Raw genomic sequence first — 20,875 nt, 5'->3', positions numbered from 1 at the left:
GCTGTGTAATACTTCAGCTTTCCATCATGCAGTAGTAGTTGTGTCCCTTTGTGTTTATTAGTGTGTTCACACGTCTACTTTAACTTCACTCTGTAATGAAAGGATTCAAATCACTGATAAATACATACATGCTGACTCTGAGTCTCAGTGAAGGAGGAAAGGATGGATGAAGGCAGCCTAGTGTGGGTCATGTGTGTCCAGCAGTCATCCAGGGCCTGGATCCATCTGTAACAGGAAGACAAAGTCCAGCCTGTAATCATCCTATCAGGCACAGCGTTTCCATCCAGCATCCTGACGACGCTAACAACCCGTCAAACGTCTCCTCTGGTCCACAGAAGTCACACTTCCTGTGTCATGTTTACCTTTTTAAGTGTGCTATTCAAGCCTGTGTGACCAACTCTGACTCTCCAGATTCCATCCTGGTCTCTGCTGCAGCTTCTTCTACACGACTGTTTTCTGTATAATAATATCTGCCTTTCCCGTCTCTGTCCCAGTGTGCCTGCCACTCGTCCTTCATCTTTACCTTCATTATACTCTTCACCTCACTTTCACTGTATTTTATAGTCAAACCTGCACGACTTCTTCTTGCTGCACCTTTTTAAACTTATCGTCCTGTTCATTGCATCAACACCGATATTCACAGGGAGCCATAAGAAATCCACTTCTATCCCTCTGTGTTTGATTCTATACAGTAAATGAAGTATATCAAAAACAATATGTTGCCTAGAGTCTGAAGACATATCACCTGTGCTCACTAGCACGCTGCTAGAGTCCCAGCAAACCACATACCTGCATATTAGTGCGTCCTCCACCCAGTTCAAGCCAGTAACATCACTACCAGCTCCCAGTATAAACTGCCACATCATCTGTAATTCTTTTACTCATCACCAAACTTATTTGTGGGAGAACAAATGCAGCAGCCGTTCTTTTATCTGACAGTGTTGACGCATCAGTAAATATCCTCACATGACCTGAGGACTTTCCCACTATATGAACCTGCTTTTAGTCGCCCCTCCTCCCTCGCCACAAGCTTCCTTTACAACATAACTTATAAAAAACAACTTTATTGACAATCAGCAATAACAATTACAGACAGTCTAGAAGAAGAATCACATGATCAAGGAGCAGAAGTTTATGGTTTTAATAGCTTTTACATTTTGGGAAAGTTTTAAAAACATTGTTGGGTTTTCTTTCTTTGCATCAGAAAAGTAAGATCAGCAAATGAATCCATTAAAGTTCTTTTGCCTTGTTTGCAAAAGAAGCCAAACAACATTTGTGTCACAAAGAGAGACTTCAGAACAGATCAAAGATCACAAACATCAGGCACTGATGGAAACAGCCAAACACAGAAACAGAGGCACCAGCAGGTGAAGGAGGCCTGTTGTAGAAATGACTCTGAGTGCTCAGGTAGAAACGCATGAAGAACCAGTGCGTCTAATATTTGGAAACCAGTCTGTGTTTGAGCGTCCTGGATGAAACACAGATCATGTTGCAGAGCGAGGACGTCGTCTTTCCTCCCGAGTGTGTAACTACAGGACGTGTGCAGAAGGTTTAATCGTCCTCCTGACAGTTACTGATGAACGAGTCCTTCAGGGAGGCTCCAGGATCACTGTGGCTTTTACCAGCTGCTGCTAAACTGAGAGGTGTTGCTGCTTCATGTGTGAAGATGTTTGCATGGCTTTAACAGTGCAGACGTTCCTCATGTGCACCCATTTCATATGTTTTATTGTGATGTTTAGTAACATCTGCTTCCCTCCTTCAGGCAGACGATAAAGTGAGCTCAGCCTTAAACATGTGGAGAGAACGTTTGACCGACAGTCCTGGGACGACTGCAGAACAATGGTTTGTTTTTAATGATAAAGTTTCATAATGGAAATAAATGCTGAGCCTGTTTCATGATGTTGGCCCTGCAGCATCAGGCAGGATTAATACTGTAACAAACGTGTGTCACAGTTATAATGACTTTAAATGAAGACTTGGGTTGGATGGAGATGTCAGCTGGATTTGTGCTGACTGTCACTTTAAATGTTTTCAGTTCAGCTTCTAAATCTACTTTTGTATAATGTTTGCTGAGTTTTGCACTTCATGACGCTTTTAAGAAGAGCCAATAAATCCTGACTTTACACCAAAATAAAGGTTTAATGTGTTTAGTGTGACAGTGGAGGAGAGCGCACATAATAAGAGTCATTAACAGAATGGTGACAATTATAATCTGTCTCATTTTAGGAGCAGCTCACAGGCACAACAGACTACAGAGCAATCAAAGCACCAGTTAAACGTCCATGTGACCGGCTTACAGCCAATGAACAATCAGTCCCCACTGTCCCCACCAACATCACTGTACTGGAGAGACTGTGCTGCCATGGTCAGAGATGAACTGGTACTAAAATGTAAGGCAGCTGATGTGTGTGGCCTTAGCAGCACAAATGCATCACGGCTGCAACGCTGCAGTGTGTTTAAACATTTGGACATTTCTGTGGCTTCAAACCAGCAGCTGCTCTGTACTCAGTCGTGTTTGTGTGTCTGTCAAAGTGATTGTTGTCTTTAAAAAGCCTTTTGTGTTGAGTTTTGTGAGCAGTGCCGAGCTTCTCTGTAGTCTAAGCTGAGTCGATATATTTGATTCCATGTTTGGTGTGATTTTCAAAGTCAGCAGCAGCAAACGCTGAACAAGCAAAGTTTGGGCCCATCAGAGACGGCAGTGGACCTGCTGACCTGTAGGTGTTGGAGGTGTTTGTGTGCAGCTGTGGGTCAGTCAGCTTTATTTCACTTATCCATGACAGAGCGCTGTTAGCTGTGAGTTAGCATCCACTGAGCTGTTTCATCTACTCTGTCACTGCCAGCAAGCAGAGCCCAGGGTTGGCTTCATAAGCTGGACGTGGCCTTGCTCAAGGGCACTTTAGCAGCATGTTCCCAGCAGTAACAGAGGGGTTCAAACTGGTGACCCTGGAGTAGGAATCACCCAGAAAAGTCACCTTATGCCAGAAGTTTTAGTGAGACGGGAACAACATTACAGCTCTGATGTCATTGACCTGTGCAGTGAGGACATATTGAACTGTGAGGACACAGCTTATAGGTTCAACACTGACCCTGGGTCAGCATGTGCAGGTGACATGGTGTTGGTGTCACCACTACAGACAGCTCAGGTTCAACTGGTTCTTCTTTGATTTGCTTCTATAGCACAAAGGTTGACACCAGTCTGGTCCAGTTAGCATCTGAATCCATAAACGTGTGAGCTCGTCCCACCAGAGGACGTCAGCATCATGGGGAGAATGTCTACAGCAGGAAAACACAGGGACAGTTGGGTTTGCTGCACATCTGGAACACACAGTTAGCTCAGATATGTTCATGTCGCTAACACCAATACAGTGACTGAGTGCTCTATAGCAGCTAATGCTAACAACTGTAACACTGCTGTTTGTCATGGTTTTCAGACCAAATGATAACAAACGTTGGGAAAAGTGAAATATTGGAACATGAAATCATAAATTATTACATTTAAACAACAATAATACAGCTAAATTTCCCCTGTTGGCTCATAAGCTGCTCACCTGGATGCTACATCAGTGCAGTCCTCTCTGAACATTAGATAATCAACACACACACACTTATTGTTGAGAGGCTGACTTCACTAAACTCACAGAAACTCTTAAGAAGCTCCTCAAATGATGACTTTGGAGTTTTGTGTTACTGTCAGTGTATAAAAGCTAGAAAAGGAAGAAAAGCAGGAGAAATGATCAAAGTGCTGCTGTGTGCAGGAAGAACTACAACATGTTAGTGAGAAACACAAACAGGGTGTGAAACACACTCCAGAGGAAACGCTGTGTGCAGGCTGTCTGTGACTTCCTGTATCTCTGCCACAGACTGGGACAGACACCAGTGAAACCAGTCACTGTGGTCATGTGCTTGTAGCCAGCAGCCTGTGATGTGAGGCTGCTTGAGTCAGTCGTCTGCTTCCACCATGTAAACCTTGGTGTCTCCTACATGCACAGATGTTTCCTGCAGACTGTGCTGCTCCAGCTGTCACACAGATGTTGAATCAGCAACATCTGCTGTCACGTCCTCCCTGGTCCCACAGATAACAGGCTGCATACAAGAGGCTCACCTCTGCTACCTGCTGCTCCACTCCCCATCGCTGTTTTGGTCAGCAGGTAAAGGTGAAGCCTGGGACATGGAAGCCTTTACAGCAGAGCTTCATGGGCCTGTCCAGCAGCAGGCTGAGGAGAGAAAGGTGACAGAGTTCGCTGTTACAAACAGTTTCTCAGCTTTGATCTAAAAGAGCTTCTTTCCTGTTAAAGCAGCTGAGAGTGAGCACATGTTCTCCCCCTGAGGTTCTCATGACAGAGGAAGAACTCACAGCTGAGGAGGACCAGGATCTCCATCCACTCACAGTCCCTGCAAACAAAACCACCATTTGAACTTTAACATTTGTTGTCAGTTCTTGTGTCACTCAGCACATCTCAGCTGTTCCTCTGAGTTTCTTCTGAAAGTCTTCCTGTGATTGGCTGTTCACAGACACATGACTACATGAATCAGCTCCACATGTTCTCAGCAGCAACATCTGGGCAGCTGTGACAGGTTAAAGACAACATGTTTCTAAGTGCAATTAGAAGAAGAAGCCAGTAAAGACGCGTCTGTGATGCAAAGCAACAGAAGAGCAACGTGAGCCACAGTAAGTGATGGAGGATGAACTGGTCCTGTCTCTGTTGGTGGGCTCGTATACTGGCAGGAAGGAAGCTTCTCTGGGATTTCTCCCTCAGCACCAGTGAAGCCTCTGTTTCTGTCACTATTGTCTCTTTGAACTGTGATTATTTTGTGCTTTCACAGCATTTTCCTGTTTCATGGTGTTTTAGAAGCAGCAGTGTGTGTGAGCTCTCAGGGCCACCGTCCATCCTGTGTACTTGTTGTTTGTAGTGTCACCAGTGCAGTGATGACCACAGGGTGGCGCTGTGCTGCATCACAGGCAGCCTGAGCTGGGCCTGTTCCATAACATATATATCAGATGATGATATGAAACATCGTTTGTTTCATGGTGTAAAATATGTTACATGGTTGTGATGCTCACTGTAGTGTCTGTATTAAAGTTCTCTCTTTCTCTTATATTTAATATAACCACACTACGGACGCTCGTTAGCAACAACGCCGGTAAAACCATCGCGTGGCTCCGCCGTCCGCTTCTTTATTTTCCACATAAACCTTTCACAATAAAGCTCAAGATCCTATTGAGACTTTTCAAAATAAAACGAATCACATGAAAGAGCATGCAGAGAGTTTAGGGATGAAAAGCCAAAAAGAGCCGTCAGGGGCTAAAACATGAATGTTACAACAGGCTTTTCCCCGCAGCACGCCGTGTGATAAATACTCACAAATACTCACAAACGTGTCGTTTCATGCGTCGGTCAAACACTCGACGCCCAGCTGGAAACACTTCAGGGAAGTTCATCTGCCCGAGATTCAGAAAATCGCCATAAACGCTCCATATTCACCTTTACATGGAATATAAAGGGAAAAGAAGAAACACAGTGCTGTGTCAGCGTTAGACATATAGATATATCCTTGCTTTTAATACATTTGAAGGTGGGTGGGAGAGGTGCTTCTCCGCGTAGTCTACGGTCTCTTTGGGATCGGTAAAGCTTTTCCTCACATCACCATGGGTCACTAACAGCTTTGCAGGGTATAGCAGTCTGTACCTGACGCCGGTCATCCCACGTAGTCTTCCTCTCATATTTGCAAATGCGGCTCTGCGTTTCCAACAGAGGGAGGGAAATCTGGGAGGATGTTTATTTTAAAAACCCTTATACATCAGGTTCTTGTTCTCTGCAGCTTTCAGCAGAATTTCCTCACCAATGTGGTAGTAGTGCAATCTCAAGATGATGGGCCGAGGAAGATGACTTTGTTTGGGACGCTGGCGATTCACTCTATGTGCTCGATCGATGAGTGGCTTCTCCTCGAGAGATAGCGCCTCCGCCAACAGGTGTGAACCAACTCAGTCATCTTGGGTCCCTCTGTGCCTTCTGGTATTCCTGCAGTTCTTAAATTATTCCTCCTGGAGTGCCTCAAGAGCTCCACATCTCTCATCTAACTTCTTTACCTCCGCAGACAAACGCTCCACAGTGGCCTGGAGAGTGGCGATGGTGTCAGAGTGGTTCGAGGCACAGTCCTGCAGTTCAGTCAAAGTGTTATCATGCCTGGCCACGTCGCTTTTTATGTCCGAAATTGAGGGCTGGATGCTCTGGTTCAAGGATGATATCTCGCCTCCTATGGTGGTAGAAATCTCTAATATGCAAGTGTCCAGTGCTAGTTAGTTAGTTCTAGTTCTAGTGGTTAGTGGGGCTTTATTTGATGATTCTAGTGTGTGTTACATTGTTGTCATATTGTTGAGTCGCAGAGCTGTACAGTGTTACAGTTTCTGTAGAGTCTGGTATAAGGAACTCAGATCCCTCTGTGAATAATGTTCACTGAAACTGATCTGTAGTTAATGAACTAGTCAGGATTTACACTAGAGAATGTTTCTGCCATTACATGGCCTGTATTTGTAGAGCGCTTTACTCGTCCCTAAGGACCCCAAAGTGCTTTTTTGCCCAAGGACACAACGACCGAGACTGTCCAAGCCGGGGCTCGAACCGGCAACCTTCCGATTACAAGACGAGCTGCCAACTCTTGAGCCACGATCGGCCCACATATTGTTGTCTTTTGTTGCAGACACCAAGTGTTGAGATCCTGTCTCAACCTCCTACATTCTTCCAGCAGGTTACACATTATTTTTGTATTTGGAATCAAATATATGTGTCAGTTGGGCCTAGTGCAGGGGTCAGCAACCTTTAACACCCAAAGAGCCTTTTGGACCCGGTTTCCACGCAAAGGGTCAGGGTTCGGGAAAACACTGGGAGCCGCAAATACTTTGTGACATCTAAAATGAAGATAACACTGTGTATATTGTTTTTACCTTTATGCTTTGTGTGAACAACTACAGTGTGTTGCTTATGAAATCCATGAAGTGCTACAGAGAAAATTACATTTTATTTATGTAATGAACACATTTTGAGCTCTTAAAGAAATATAACAAAGGAAAGCTGAACTACAATGATCCATGTAGCAAACACAAACTGTTATATCGCCTTTGGGCTTTTGGAGCCTCGACCTGACTTTTAAAAAAAGCGCGTTCATGCAAACATCGTCGGGTCTGCCGTGATATGTTTACAACGGGACTTCTGCTCCTGAACCTCTGCGCACAGCGTCTGCAGGTAAGGTAACTTTATTTATACCCAAAGGCAAGGTAAATTTGCTTTACAGAAAAATGACAGCATTTGACATCCCTTTAAAAACACACATACCTAGTAAATATATAAAACTCACTGTGACACATACTTTAATATTTCGAATCAAAAACAGTTCTTATTTAATTCAGTGACAGCAACGGGGACAAAGCTGTTTTTATAACGCTTTGTCCTGCATCTCGGAAATAGAAACCTCCGTCCTGAGGGAAGAAGCTGAAATTCACCCCTTAGAGGATGGGAACCATTTTTAAGGATTGATAAAGCCATCCTCTGTACCTGCTCAGAGTACAGGGAGGCTAAACAAGACTGTGGCTCAGCTATCAGACGACTGGACCATCTCACTATCTGATTCAGAGAGTTTTTCTCTGTGACAGAGGTCTGACCGAACCATGCCACCAAACAAAAGGATAAAACAGACTCAATAAAAGAACGATAAAACAAAGTTAACATTTTTTGGTCAATGTGGAAATGAGCAAGTTTCCTAAGGCAATAAAGGTGCTGGTGACCCTTTTTACAAACTGATTTGCAATTTTGATCAAAGTTCAGTTTTTCATTGATTATGGTCCCAAGATATTTATATGATTGTACTTGCTCTATTTTCTGACCTTTAATTAAAGTGACTCCGTACCCATTTTGTTGTTTCCTAAAATCAACAACCATGTCTTTTGTTTTAGATATGTTCAGCTGGAGATAAGACTCCTCCCACCACTGAACAAAGTCATCAATGACTGGGCCGTGGTTAGTTTCACCCTCTTTCAGTAAGCTGACAATAACAGAGTCATCTGCATATTTAATAATGACCCTGTTTTCATGTCTGCCCTGACACATGTTTGTATAGAGAGTGAATAATAAGGGCGATAGGACGCAGCCTTGAGGAGAACCTGTGGAGGAGAACACTGGGTCAGACAGAACCCCATTTATTCTCACTCTTTGTGACCTGTCAGTTAGAAAATCTAAAATCCAGCCCAGCAGGTTTTTCCTGATTTCAAACTGTTCTAAAAGTCTTTTAATTAAAATATGGGGCTGTGTTGTATTAAAAGCCGAAGAAAAATCAATGAAAAGAAGTCTTGCAAAAGTCCCTTTACTCTCTACATGTTTAAGAATCAGATTTAGTAAAGTCAAAAGTGCGTCCTCCACTCCTCTGTTGGGCCTGTATGCAAACTGCATTGGATCCAGCTGACCTTCAGTCTCTTCATAATCACATTTCTGAGGATTTTTTCAAAGACTTTCATTACAACTGAAGTGAGGCAACAGGCCTGAAGTCGTTTAGATTTAGGGACAGGAACCACGACTGCTTCTTTGCAAAGAGAGGGCACATGTTGTGTTTGCAAGGATTTGTTAAAAATAACCTGAAATATAGGCCTGAGTTCATCAGCACAAGATTTAATTAGGCGGCCACTAATATTATCAGGACCTGGCTCTTGTTCACATTGACTGTATGAAAGGCCTTTTTAACATCGCTGAGTTCAATGATAAAGTGCTGAGTATCTCTCAGTTTCTGTTTCAGTTCCCAAATATCCTCGCTGAAATCAGAAGAACTAAAACGAGCATAAAACATGTTTAAAGCATTTGAAAATCTCTGTCTGAATTAAAACATCTAAAATGACCTGACTGCTGCTCTGGGGGTTTTGAAACCCTGCTATGGTTTTCATACAAGTCCAGGCAGACCCAAAAGTTTTTGCAGCAAATTTGCTTTCAAGAAGGTTTTTGTCTGTTTTGCTTTCAAGATCTCGATTTTCATTTCCTTGGTAGCTGTCTGAAAATCGGTAACAGCCCCTCTTTAAAGGCCTGTCTCTTTTTCCTTAAACAGGATTTGACACTTTTAGTGACCCATGGCTTATTGTTAGCGTAAATTTTAACGCGCTCACGGGGTATAATCATGTCTTTACAAAATACTGCACAGGAGCTAGTAACATCCACCAAAGCGTCGAGATCATCTCCACAAGACTGAAGACGGGGCTGTACGAAGTCACTTTATCTCTACAGGACTGTAAGCTGTCGTCTGTGAGGCGTGAGCGTGTTTGTTTGAACACAGTTCACGGTGGAGAACAGCTGCTGACATAATGTGGATCCAAGATCCATAACTGGCCTACCTGGGGCTGAAAGTCTCCATAAATGCAGGCGTTTCGGCGGCTACACCGGCTTCCACGAGTGTGACGCTTATTTTGAGAAAATAATAGAATATAAATGTATTTTTATATTTCAATATCACAATAATCTTCCAATGTAGAACTACAAGTTAAAAAAGAAGTAACATAAATCAAATCCACTTCAGCTAAATACTTCTCATTTATTTCCATCTTACATGCTGTGACTGCAGCCATTCCCACATCTCTGTGAATGGGACTCATGGACATGGATCAGTGGTTGTTGATCAATGGTCCTGAGAATCTGCATAATTAAGATGAAGGAACGGAGCTCCCAGCCCATCGTTCCTGCAGCTGCTTTCAGTCTTTATGCAAATGTCCTGTTTGTAAGACTGAAACCTGCAGCTGAGACTGAAGACGTCACCTGATGATGACGACACGTTTCTCCCACAAAACGCTGCGTCCAGATGAACAGAAGCAACAGACTCACTTTCCTGGATGATTGAGATGCATCAAGACTTCATTGTGTGTTACTTCTCATTCAGCACAGACACATTATTCCTGTTAGGTCATGTCAGCTGTCACTCAGTACAAGCACAACTGTGAACAACACAAACTTCTCTTCAATGTGTCACAGAAACACTAAGTGTGAGAGCCTGTATGACACACAGGACAGACTGTAAGCTCTGCTGGCTGCACAGCACTTTGTAGCAGTTTTCCAACATGTCCTCCACCCGTGATGTCAGTGGTGGGACCCCAGTCACAGCACTCAGCACCACCTCCTTTAAATGGATTTGATAGCAGTTCCTCCCGTTACTCGGTGCAACGCTTCTTAAATGTGTTTTTGCAGGATAAAACACAGCAGGTGGTGTAGAGAGGACGTCAGCTGACGGAGCAGAGGGAGGCAGACTGTGGATAAATGACAGAGTGAGAGGAGAGCAACCATGACAGAAGCACAGGTGTGGCAGATAGAAGTGGCTTTATAGACACTTATTGTCAGTCCTCGTGCATGCTGTGGAAATAAGTGTCTGTGTCATGAGGTGACATGTGAGCTTATCTTTGGTCAATAAAGCTGAACGACCAGTTTTCACTTTGCTTGTTACGCTTGTTTAGTGACGTCTGGGTTTCTGTGGAGCCCGAATTTTGATGAGTTCTGGTGAAATCATCTGAGATCATCTGAGCATCGGTGAAGAGTCAGCAGAGAAAGTGTGGGACAGAAGTTTGCTTTGGACACATGGACTGAAATCAAAAAGTAACAAACAGGATTTCCAATGGACAGTATGGAGAAGTGAAAGTACACAAAGGCTGTGCTGGAACACGTGTGTTACACTTTTTGACAGCTGAGAACAAAACACAATATTTTGCATCATCTCTGCAGTGTCTCTTCTTTCCTCTGCTGTTGTGCTTTTAGCTCCAAACTGTTTCAAATGGTTTGTCAGCAAGCTGACCTCTGACCTCTGCAGTACTAACTCCTGACCCGTACAAAGAGCGGGCGTTTCTGACCTTTGACCTGCAGCTGTATGTCTCTCAGTCTCAGTTCTTCTCTCCGTCACTGATGGAGCAGGTGTAGTTGCTGCTGACAGTCAGTCGTTTGTTTTCTCAGAGTGAGGCTGAAGTCTGAACTGTTCAGAGCATCAGGTCTCATCAACGTGCGCTGCTGTAACGCCGCTTTGTCCTCTGAGATCACCAGGTATGAAACCTGAGTGCTGACAGAGCAGCATGTTCCCCCTCATTCACCTCCACCACCACAGCCAAGGCATGCTGGGAAACTGAGGACACACAGACGGAGAACTGAAGTGTCTGCTGTGTGTTCATCTCAGAGTCCTCACAGGTGACACATTAGCTCCAGAACACCAAGCCAGGTGTTTGAAGCCTGACAGGGATTCTTCCCATCCAGAGGGAGGATTTAGCTGCACAACAATGAACATTAGTGTGTAGTTTAGAAACACAGACTGTGCCTGCACTGCATCTAGTGAAGAAAAGTGTTACTGCCAGAGAACGAGGCTCCTTTAAAGCAGCTGATATTAAGGTTGAAAAATCAACAATAAGCTGATGTAATCAACGTTTCACAAAATGGTCAGCAGCTAAAATCTGGAGCCGTTCTTTGGTGGTAATTAACAGTTTGTTCTTGTTAGCTAATTATGTCATTAAAGGTAGCAGCAGAAGCCTTGTGTTGAAAGCCCATTCACTCACACATTCACACAGTATGTGTGTGTCTGTGTTACACTGTGGACATCCCTTCTGTTGGAGCGCCATCTTGTGGCAGGTTTAAGAAATGTTCTTCTTGTAAATCCAAACTGATGCACCTCCATAGCAGACTGTGGAGGCTTTCAGTGACATGAAGACTTGATTTATACTGTCATATTCTCCTGTTACACAAAGCACAGCACGCTGAACATGGATGAACTGAAACTCCCAGCATCTGACTGAGGAAAAGCACAAATCATTCTCACACTGACTCCTGCTTGATTTTAGATTTGCTTTCAAATCCTCACACTTTCATATGAAGCACTAAATGGGCTCCAGACTGTTTATCTCAGCTTCCTGTCAAACACACTGCTGCTCACACCGAGGCTCAGTTTACTCCTCCAGCCTGGCTTAACCTGCTGTCTGTTAAAAACAGTCCCACACTCCTCTGTTTAATCCTTCTGATCAGACTCTTTGATTTTGTATTGTTTTTACCTGAAGTTGTGTTTTTGACATGGTTCTGTCTGTGAAATAAAGCTCACACACACACTGCTACAGTCCTTCATACACTTAGAAACGAAGCTGCTCCTTTCCTCAGTGCTGACACATAAAGAAGAGTTGCTTTTATATCCAACACGTCTCTGTTCCAGAAAACAGCTTCAGCAGCCTCTGAGTCTGAACTTGGAGTTGGTTATAAGCCACAGGCCTGTGTGCACAGCAATGAGGAAATATAATGCAGTAAGTGAAACATGGATGTGTGGAACAGATTATCCCAAAGGTTGATTCTGTTCATCTGGACGTTCTCAGTGAAACATTTGGTCTCTCGGTCAGGTGACTCCTTTAGTCTCAGCTGACTGCAGCTTTCCAAACCTTTGTCACTGGATCACTCACTTCATCTCCAACGTGTCCCTGACACAGACAGCTGGAGCCGTTACAGCAAAATCATTGATCATCGTTTTTAGAACATTAGCTGGTGTTGGTGGGCAGGCTAGCAGTGCTAATTGTTAGCACTAGTTCTGCTGCTCTCCCTTTGTCTCTGTTATTGTTGGTCTTTAGTGAACAATAGAAAGTGTCTTCATGAGACTGTTGCCTAATGTTCAAATGTAGATAACACCACCTGCACCAACCTGTTACACAGCACAACCCTCTGGTGTAGCTTTGGCTGGAGCACATATTGGCAGCTCCAGTGACATCACCACTCCATGGTGACATCATCTCTACAGACTGTGGCTGTTACATATCCTCACCTGGTAATAATAAGACTGTCCTCAGCTGCACACAGCTCCAAGATGAACAAACTGAAGTAAATACAAATTAGAGTTACCATAGATTGAAATCTTGTAATCAGAGCTAATTCTTAGTGAAACTCTCACAACATCATATCATGATCCTGGGTTAGTGTCTCGGTCTCAGATCACAACATCAGCACAGGCTTGGCTTGGGTGAGGTATTGAGTGGTTCTTGTCCATGACAGCTGCAGGTACAGTGCCATCAGCCATGCTGCACCACATGTCTGCCCAGGAACATTAGTGTGGCTGAGTCTCATGTAAACATTGTGCTAAAGTGGTGGGAAAGTGGCTGCAAGCTGGCTGCACTGTGTCCAATACTCTCAGTATGATATCCACAAACCTCTGAGTGTCACAGAGTGGGCCTGTGCTCAGCTCACTGTGCCCCATTCAATTCTACTTGCATAGTTTTACAAGTTAAATTAAATATACAAGTTGCTCAATGATAAGTTATTGTAGTAACAACTAAGTCCATGGTCATTATTTGTTAATAGTAGCTTAAAGCTTCTGCACCAATCATGGAGCACCAGGTTTAGAGCATGTGGATCTACAAAAGTAAGTCCCAGTAAGATGGGCTGAGCCTTACATACTAGAAGAAACATGTCATTCCCAGCAGATGAAGCGCCCTTTAAAGCAGGATCTCACTTTAAACCTAAAGAACTTGCTATGAGCATGCAGTGCATTCATGGTTATTATTCATACGATTGTGGGGAGCTAATAAAGTGCAACTATCACATTACATTTTATTATTAAATTGTTGTTAACAATCCCTTCACTTCTGCTTATCTAATTCATGGTTGCAGGATGGCTGACAGCTTCCATTAGGCAGGAGGTAATGTCCATTCTGGCCACAGTGCAACCCACAATGTGTAACTGACACTATTATATTGCATTATGTCACATTGTTACATCTTTTTAATAAATGATGACAGTCAGCTGAATTTGCTGCCCCCTTGGTGGAGGACATCAGGATCTGCTGCTCCATCACAAACACCACAGAAGAAGAACAACACTGGATCAGATTATCTGGACGTGTTTGGCAGGGACAGTGTTCATGTTCATGGACATCAGGACAAAAACAGACGATGGAAACCTGCCAGATTTGAGCTAAACTGCTCGTTTCCATGTGTAGTCCCTGGGAGGTCACATGACCAACAAAGACACACAAGCTGTGTCCCAAAACGTTGGCTGCATCCTCCGGAGGCCGCATTTGAAGGCCGATGACGTCACAGCCAGGCGACGAAGGCTGTCCCGATTCCTCGACTCCTTCAAATGCGTCCTTCATTCCCCCGAGTTTGAAGGATGGGTCGGGTGTGTCCTTCGTGGCCCACCATATCCCAGAATTCATAGCGCGGCCCAGCCAAATTTCAGCTGCCAACAATGGCGGCCGCTACTAAGTTTTAAAATTTAACGAGGGAGTACTACTTACTTACAATGAATTCCTTACACTATATAATTTTCCCGTCAGTGTTGGGGAATTCTCAATGGTGCTTGGTGCCATACCCTCAGGGACTTTAATGTTATATAAAAACACTGACAGCTCAATATCTGCCTCAGTCACTCTCCCTGATCCAGCTGAGTCAGCAGTGGGAAAAATCTGCTTTTCACAGGAACTTGGTAACAGCAATAAGAGAATACGTAGTTTATTCCAAGAAGATATCATGTCTCTCCCATATATAGAATATCTTACTGGAACCGACATGTTCCAGATATCACCTGGAAGACAGTCTGGATGATCCCATAAATATCTAATTGTGAACAAGGTGAAGGAAATCTCATATAAAATTCTTCATAAATGTGACCCAGCCAGTCACTATATGGTAACATTTAAAAGAGACATAAATACTAATTGAACTTTCTGTGGGGATCATCCAGAAACTGTGGCACATCTCTTTTGGTTCCTCTACACAGAGATTCTGGAAGAATTTAGCAGTTTTGTTATTGTCCATATTTTAAGGGAGTTTTCTTTACGATGGGAAAATGTTTTATTCTTTTTCTTTAAGTTCCCCAGGAAGAATGATAAATGTTTTTTATAAAATATTTGTTAATACTTTTAGCTATTTTATATCCATAAATGTAAGTTTATTAATAAAACACCATATTTCTGCCTTTTTATAAGGATATGAATTGTACATACAATCAATTTCAGACTCAACCAACAAAAAGCCTCTCAGAACAATATTTATATGTTGATTTTTTTCGCCTACTCATATCATCATTTTTTACTCCTGGTTCTGTATGTTCATGTTCTGTTCTTTTGTAAACTTCATCTGTTTGTATGTTGTATACTCATTATGTTTCAATAAAGTTCGATTTAAAAAAAGGTACGTTCTAAACGAAGCTTCAGACGTCACTGATCACGTGACTCTGGCCAAACGAATCAAGCCTCGACACGGTGCTTCTGAAGCAGCGCGTTGATCTTTCTGACACACGCACCGGAGCGTCAGCTTCAAGCGGACCATCACTACGTCTCACATCTAAAGGTGTCAAGGTAACTTTGAACTGAGTTCAGTCAATCTGGAGTTTTTCCAAGTTTTCTGTTGCTCTCTGTGAGAGAAGAGCGTTAAAGGCGGGGCTCTCCAGAGTCCAGCAAAACAGGAAACCACAGCTGGGTGTGTGTAAGTGTGCAAACCAATACAATGCATCGTGGTGGGGGGGGCATCACGGGCAAGAAAAAAATAAAATAATCGGTCGTACCCATGCTTCCCCGACGTCATGCCAGCGCATATTGGGAAATTCGTAGGCACCGATCGGTTTTCTATCAGCCATTTGCTGGGAGTAAGGGCGCCCTCCGTTTGCGAGGTGCGCCTGCTGCTGGCGGCACAGGGAGGAGAGGGCGGGGCGGCGGGGAGTCTCTGGCTGGCTGGAGCGGCATCTAATAACCAACTCGCAAAACAAAATAAAAACAACAAACAGATATTATGATACAGACTTATAATCTGCACCGATGTTTTTTCTAAATTCTATAAAGTGAGCGCGAGAGCCCTCGGTGCGCCTGCGCGCTGCTGAAGTCAAAGTAAACTTTATTGTCATCTCCGCTACAGACAGTCCAGCATATAGAGAGACGAGACGACGAGGCTGCAGTTACAGCGGTGCAAGTAAACAAACAATAAATATAAGAAGAGTAAGAAAATAAATCTACACTTTAGGACTCGGGGTAAAGGATCAATAACAATTTAAATTTATAATTTACAGTTTGATGATTTAAAGTCTCACACAACCCGTCAAAAGGGGCGGGGCCGGCTGCTTCCAAGTAGAGCACATTTCATTTATAATGATGTAAATCCAAGCCCATCATGGATTCACGATCTGAATCCTGGGTTGTGTGAAATCCCAGAAATCAACCTTAGACAAAGTGAATCTGTGAACTAAGGTGTAGGTCTGTTAGGTTAATTGTGCTGATCCTCGGGTTGGGGGATTTGTGTTTGTACTGGAGCGCAAAATTCAAACCAATGGAAGATGGACAACAAAAGTTCAAAGCCATCAGGTGCTCAGGGCCCTGTTTCAGGAAGCCGGTTTAGTGGAAAAACTGAGTAAGTATACCCTGAGTTAACGAAAACTCTGGGTTTTCGGTTTTACAAAGCGAGTTCAGCTGAAGCCTGAGTGAGTCACTATGACGACACACGCCGTGAAGCTAACCTGCCCCCTAGCAGGTTTACTACAACTAACCCTGACTGTCTCCGCCCCTTTGTCGGAAACCTGACAGTAGGAAGTGTCGGACATGGCGTGTCCCTTCCTTGAAGAGCCAGTAGATCGTGAAGCCCAAATTCTCCGCAGAGCTCTCCGCCGGGAGAGAGTGATTAGAGTGCGTTCGGACATTTTATCATTTCCTGATGATTTCCTGTGTGAACGTTACCGTTTCTCAGCACAATCTATAAGTTATTTGAATAACATCCTCAGGCCATATATTACGCATGTGACACATCGCGGACATGCTCTCAGTTCTGTACATATTATTTGTATCGCACTTCGTTTTTTTGCAAACGGGAGCTTTCTGTATAATATTGGTGACGCTGAGCACGTTTCCAAGGCTACCGTCTGTCGGGCAGTCAGGAATGTTACAGTTGCACTGAAACGTCTCCTGTACTCGTCTGTGGTGTTCCCCGGTCATAGACCCACAAGATTTATCAAAGAGGGATGCCACAAAATTGCAGGTAGCAGGATGAACAAAACTTAATTCATGATGTGGTGATACTTGAACTACTACTTAAATTTCACATTTATTTTCAGGGTTCCCAGGCGTGATTGGCTGTATAGATGGCACTCACATTCCAATCATTGCTCCTTCAGTAAATGAAGGAGACTATGTGAACAGGAAGTCTTTCCACAGCATTAATGTACAGGTACATAGTTCCCTGTAGCATTTCAAACTAACAAATTATTTTATCATAGTAATGGATGCTAATTTGTGTTCTCTGCACTGTGAAGATCATATGTGATGCTGCCAACATTATCACAAATGTGGAAGCCAAGTGGCCAGGCTCTGTCCATGACTCACAAATATTCCGTGAATGTACACTGAGCACAAAATTTGGACATGGTGAGTTGAGAATACTGTAAAATATATAAAGACCAATTGCTTCAGGGACATTTGAACTGAAGTGTATCCTTCTGTCTTAGGAGAGTTCACTGGCTACTTGCTTGGTGATAGGGGGTATCCATGTTTACCCTATTTGCTTACCCCTTACTCTGACCCTGAACCGGGCCCACAGCAGCGATATAATCTGGCTAATTGCAGGACAAGAGCCAGAATTGAAATGACTATCGGAATGCTTAAGGCCCGGTTCCAGTGCCTGCAAAGACTCAGGGTCACCCCAGGAAGGGCATGTGACATTATTGTGGCATGTGTGATTCTTCACAACATTGCCACAATTAGAGGAGAACACTGTCCTTCTGAACCAAACATCAGCAGTGATCCAAACCATGAACATCCTGACCCTCCCACGGACATACAAGATGGAAGCGCAGTCAGAGACACCATATGTCACAATCATTTCCTTTGACCCATCACCTCAACATGTTGAAAGAAGAATAAACAGATTTTTTGTTCAACTGGCTTTATTGGTCGCCTGTATTTCCTGTACACAAAGTATTAAAAGATGTAAACCTCATAAAGTGTCTCTGTTGCTTCCTCCTCTGTAACAGCTGTCAATGTTTCTTCATTATTTTCCTGTAGTAAAGAAATAAACAACATTGCTGTTCTACTGTAAACTCATATAATCTGTGGAGTATTACTCACAACTGCATGTTGGTCTGGCTCAACAGGAGGCTGCACCAGATGCAGTACACCACCACCATCAACTGTTAGAATATGAGGTTTATACAGGTCACTTATAACTTACAAGGGACCAAATGGCAATTAACAAACATACCAATCACCTTACACTTCATTGTCATTATGCTCTCAAAGACAACCAAGACTGAGGGAAGGCAAAATCAGTAGGAAAATAACTTCACTACAAAATAATTCATTATGGTAAAGAGTTTATCAAATGAATGTGTCGCACTGCAAAGGTGACTGTGAAGAAAGGATGTATGCACATCATGTATTATTTTGAATTTACCCCCTATGTAGGCACTTGTGTCTTGCGGGGTTATTGCCTCAGAGGATGTCCCCGCAGAGATGCCTTCGGCCACAGGGCGCCCACTGTTTTGGCTGAGGGCAAACTGCTCAGCCTCTGTGAGTGGTGGTGGTGGAGGACCCCCACCTGTTTTTCGGGCCTCCGCTTTTTTTCTGTTGGCTATAACGGGCCACATTTGAGCATACAGAGTAAGCAAATATGTACTTGTAATGTGCTCAGATAATTTCAATAAGTGCTTACAGAAAGAAAATTAATGTAGCCTCTAACTGCAATTGATTTACATCGGACAAACAGACCAAGCACTATGGCTCATAATACAATTACACCTTACCTGTTTGGACTATATTTTTATATTTCATTTTTACTTGCTGCCAGGCACGTTTGGGGCCTGTTGGGTTGCACCTGCGCTCACATCACATCACAACATAAAATGTATAAAATAACAAATAAAATGACATATGATAAAATAACGTGTTAAATGGGTGGAAATCCCTCGATCAATGTTTAAATTAACACTCATGCATTGACTCTGTCGGCTATGTTTTGCCATGCATGCTCCCTTTCTTTTGCAGCTGAAGCTGTGTTACTTTTTTCCGCGGAATTTGCATGTTATCGGCATATGCTGCCATCAGAATTTCGGCCTCAAGCGCTGTGAAATACATTGACCGCGCCTTCTTTCCCTCCGTCTCCATGGTGACTCGCTTAATCTGTGCTCCGCTTATCAGGGCTTTATGTATCCTCGTCCGCGCGCTTCACTTGGGGTTAAAGCAACTCCGCGTTGACTGAACTAATTGTTATCAGCCTTTCTGAAACCGAATATTCCGAGTTGGACAGTTCGGGGTTACTCAACCGTGAGTGTCGTTTTTCACTCTGAGTTTTCTAAACCGGCTTCCTGAAACAGGGCCCAGGTTAGAAAAAAGAGAAAAGATGCAGGTAAGCAGACGTGTGATTGGATAATGGCAGGTCATCCTGAACCAATCAGACTAAACTCCAAACAATACATTATGTTACAGATTTTAATATTAATTAGTCATTGTTACTTGTTGATTTGTCCTTTTCTCATTGTGTGACGAATTATGACGACTGTTTGGTAGCTGTTATTGTCTCTCTCTCTCTCTTCATGTGTGTTTCTCTGGTGAAACAATAGTTTTGTGTTAATGTTAGGGGTGCACGATTTTGCATAAAATGAGAATCACGATTTTTTGGCTTAGAATTGAGATCATGATTCTCTCATAACAATAAATAAACATAAAACAACAAATGTCTCACGTTTTGTTGTTGCAGCAAAATGTTGTCCTGCTTGAAATTCCGTCTCCACCGTTGCTCGACGCTGCGTGTACAGAGCAGGTAGTGCAACAATAGAAAAATAGTTGCGGGACGGCACTGTGTAGCGTTTGTCTAGGGTGGTATAAGGCTCCGCCCTTGTCATTTGTTGAGCAGGAAGAGTGAGCGCTTGTTTTCATGCAGAGTACGTCCCGGATCAAAATGTGAAGTTTTACAAATCACCACTTCTTTAGTGAATATCATTTCAGTCTCAGACAATCTCGTTTCTCTTACAGAGGTTGAATGCACCTTCTGCGGATGGCGGTACCACACAGTGTGCGTGGACTTCCCCTGCACAGAAGGCAACTACAAATGCTGTGAATGCTAAATAAACAGAAACAAATGATCCCTGTTGTCTTTGCTTGATGATTGGTTTGAGTCTTGACAATCCACATTGCTGGCGTTGCATCTTTCAATGCCAGCAATGGCAGGTATCAGTGCTCAAACTGTTGGGTCTAAACTCAGACCCCGCTGTATCCAAGACTTATTCCCATGAAAGAAAAGCAAGGCAACAATGTTCGATCGATTTCTTGCGCAAGGGAGGCCTCTCATCTGTGACCAGCACTTCGAAATGACCACAATGGTGGCCTCCTCTCGCTGCCTTTTATTGACAAACTTCAAACAATAGTTTACAAAACACCTCCCCCTGCAACCCCCCTTTGGTTACAAAGACAAGGACTGTATGTAAATGTATACACTGTGTGTGTGTGTGTGTTATGTGAGAGTGTGTGTGTGTGTGTGTGTGTGTGTGTGTGTGTGTGTGTGTGTGTGTGTGTGTGTGTGTGTGTGTGTGTGTGTGTGTGTGTGTGTCCTCCTGCTGACCACAAGGGTCATAAACCCAGGAAGTTTACATCAGAAGAAACAGATCTTTCAGATAGGATGTATCTACAATAAAACCTCCCCCAGCACAGAGTGGCTGGAGAGGTGGTCAGGATCAAAGGAATGGCTTTGATCCTACTGCTTAAACTAAGACTGTACAAATTTAAGAAAGGAGAGAAGCACAGAATGTTAAAAGAGCAATATTGCAAGAAGTAGTTGTGAAACCAGAGGATGAAACTACAGCTCAATCCACTGCAACTACTCTAGAACAACACCGTAGAAAAGCATTAGAAAAAGCAAGAATGTTAGCAGAAAGA

General features: G+C 43.4%; 1 protein-coding gene across 1 annotated transcript in view; it reads left to right on the top strand.

The window, feature by feature from the left end:
* The first annotated feature begins 18,990 nt into the window (after positions 1-18,990).
* The window catches only part of LOC146672564 (protein NLRC3-like), a 78,052-nt gene continuing 76,167 nt past the window's right edge, over positions 18,991-20,875 (top strand). The window contains exon 1 of the mRNA XM_085401267.1: positions 18,991-19,324. The gene's annotated coding sequence lies outside the window, so the exon portion shown is untranslated. The remainder of the gene's footprint in view (positions 19,325-20,875) is intronic.

Source organism: Rhamphochromis longiceps, linkage group LG3 (genome assembly GCF_057381845.1).
Source record: "Rhamphochromis longiceps isolate RC_006_pf linkage group LG3, R_longiceps_female_GT1.1, whole genome shotgun sequence".
In the NCBI taxonomy this organism is placed as follows: domain Eukaryota; kingdom Metazoa; phylum Chordata; class Actinopteri; order Cichliformes; family Cichlidae; genus Rhamphochromis; species Rhamphochromis longiceps.
The sequence above is the reverse complement of the archived record's forward strand: the minus strand, read 5'-3'. Positions and strand labels throughout refer to the sequence as shown.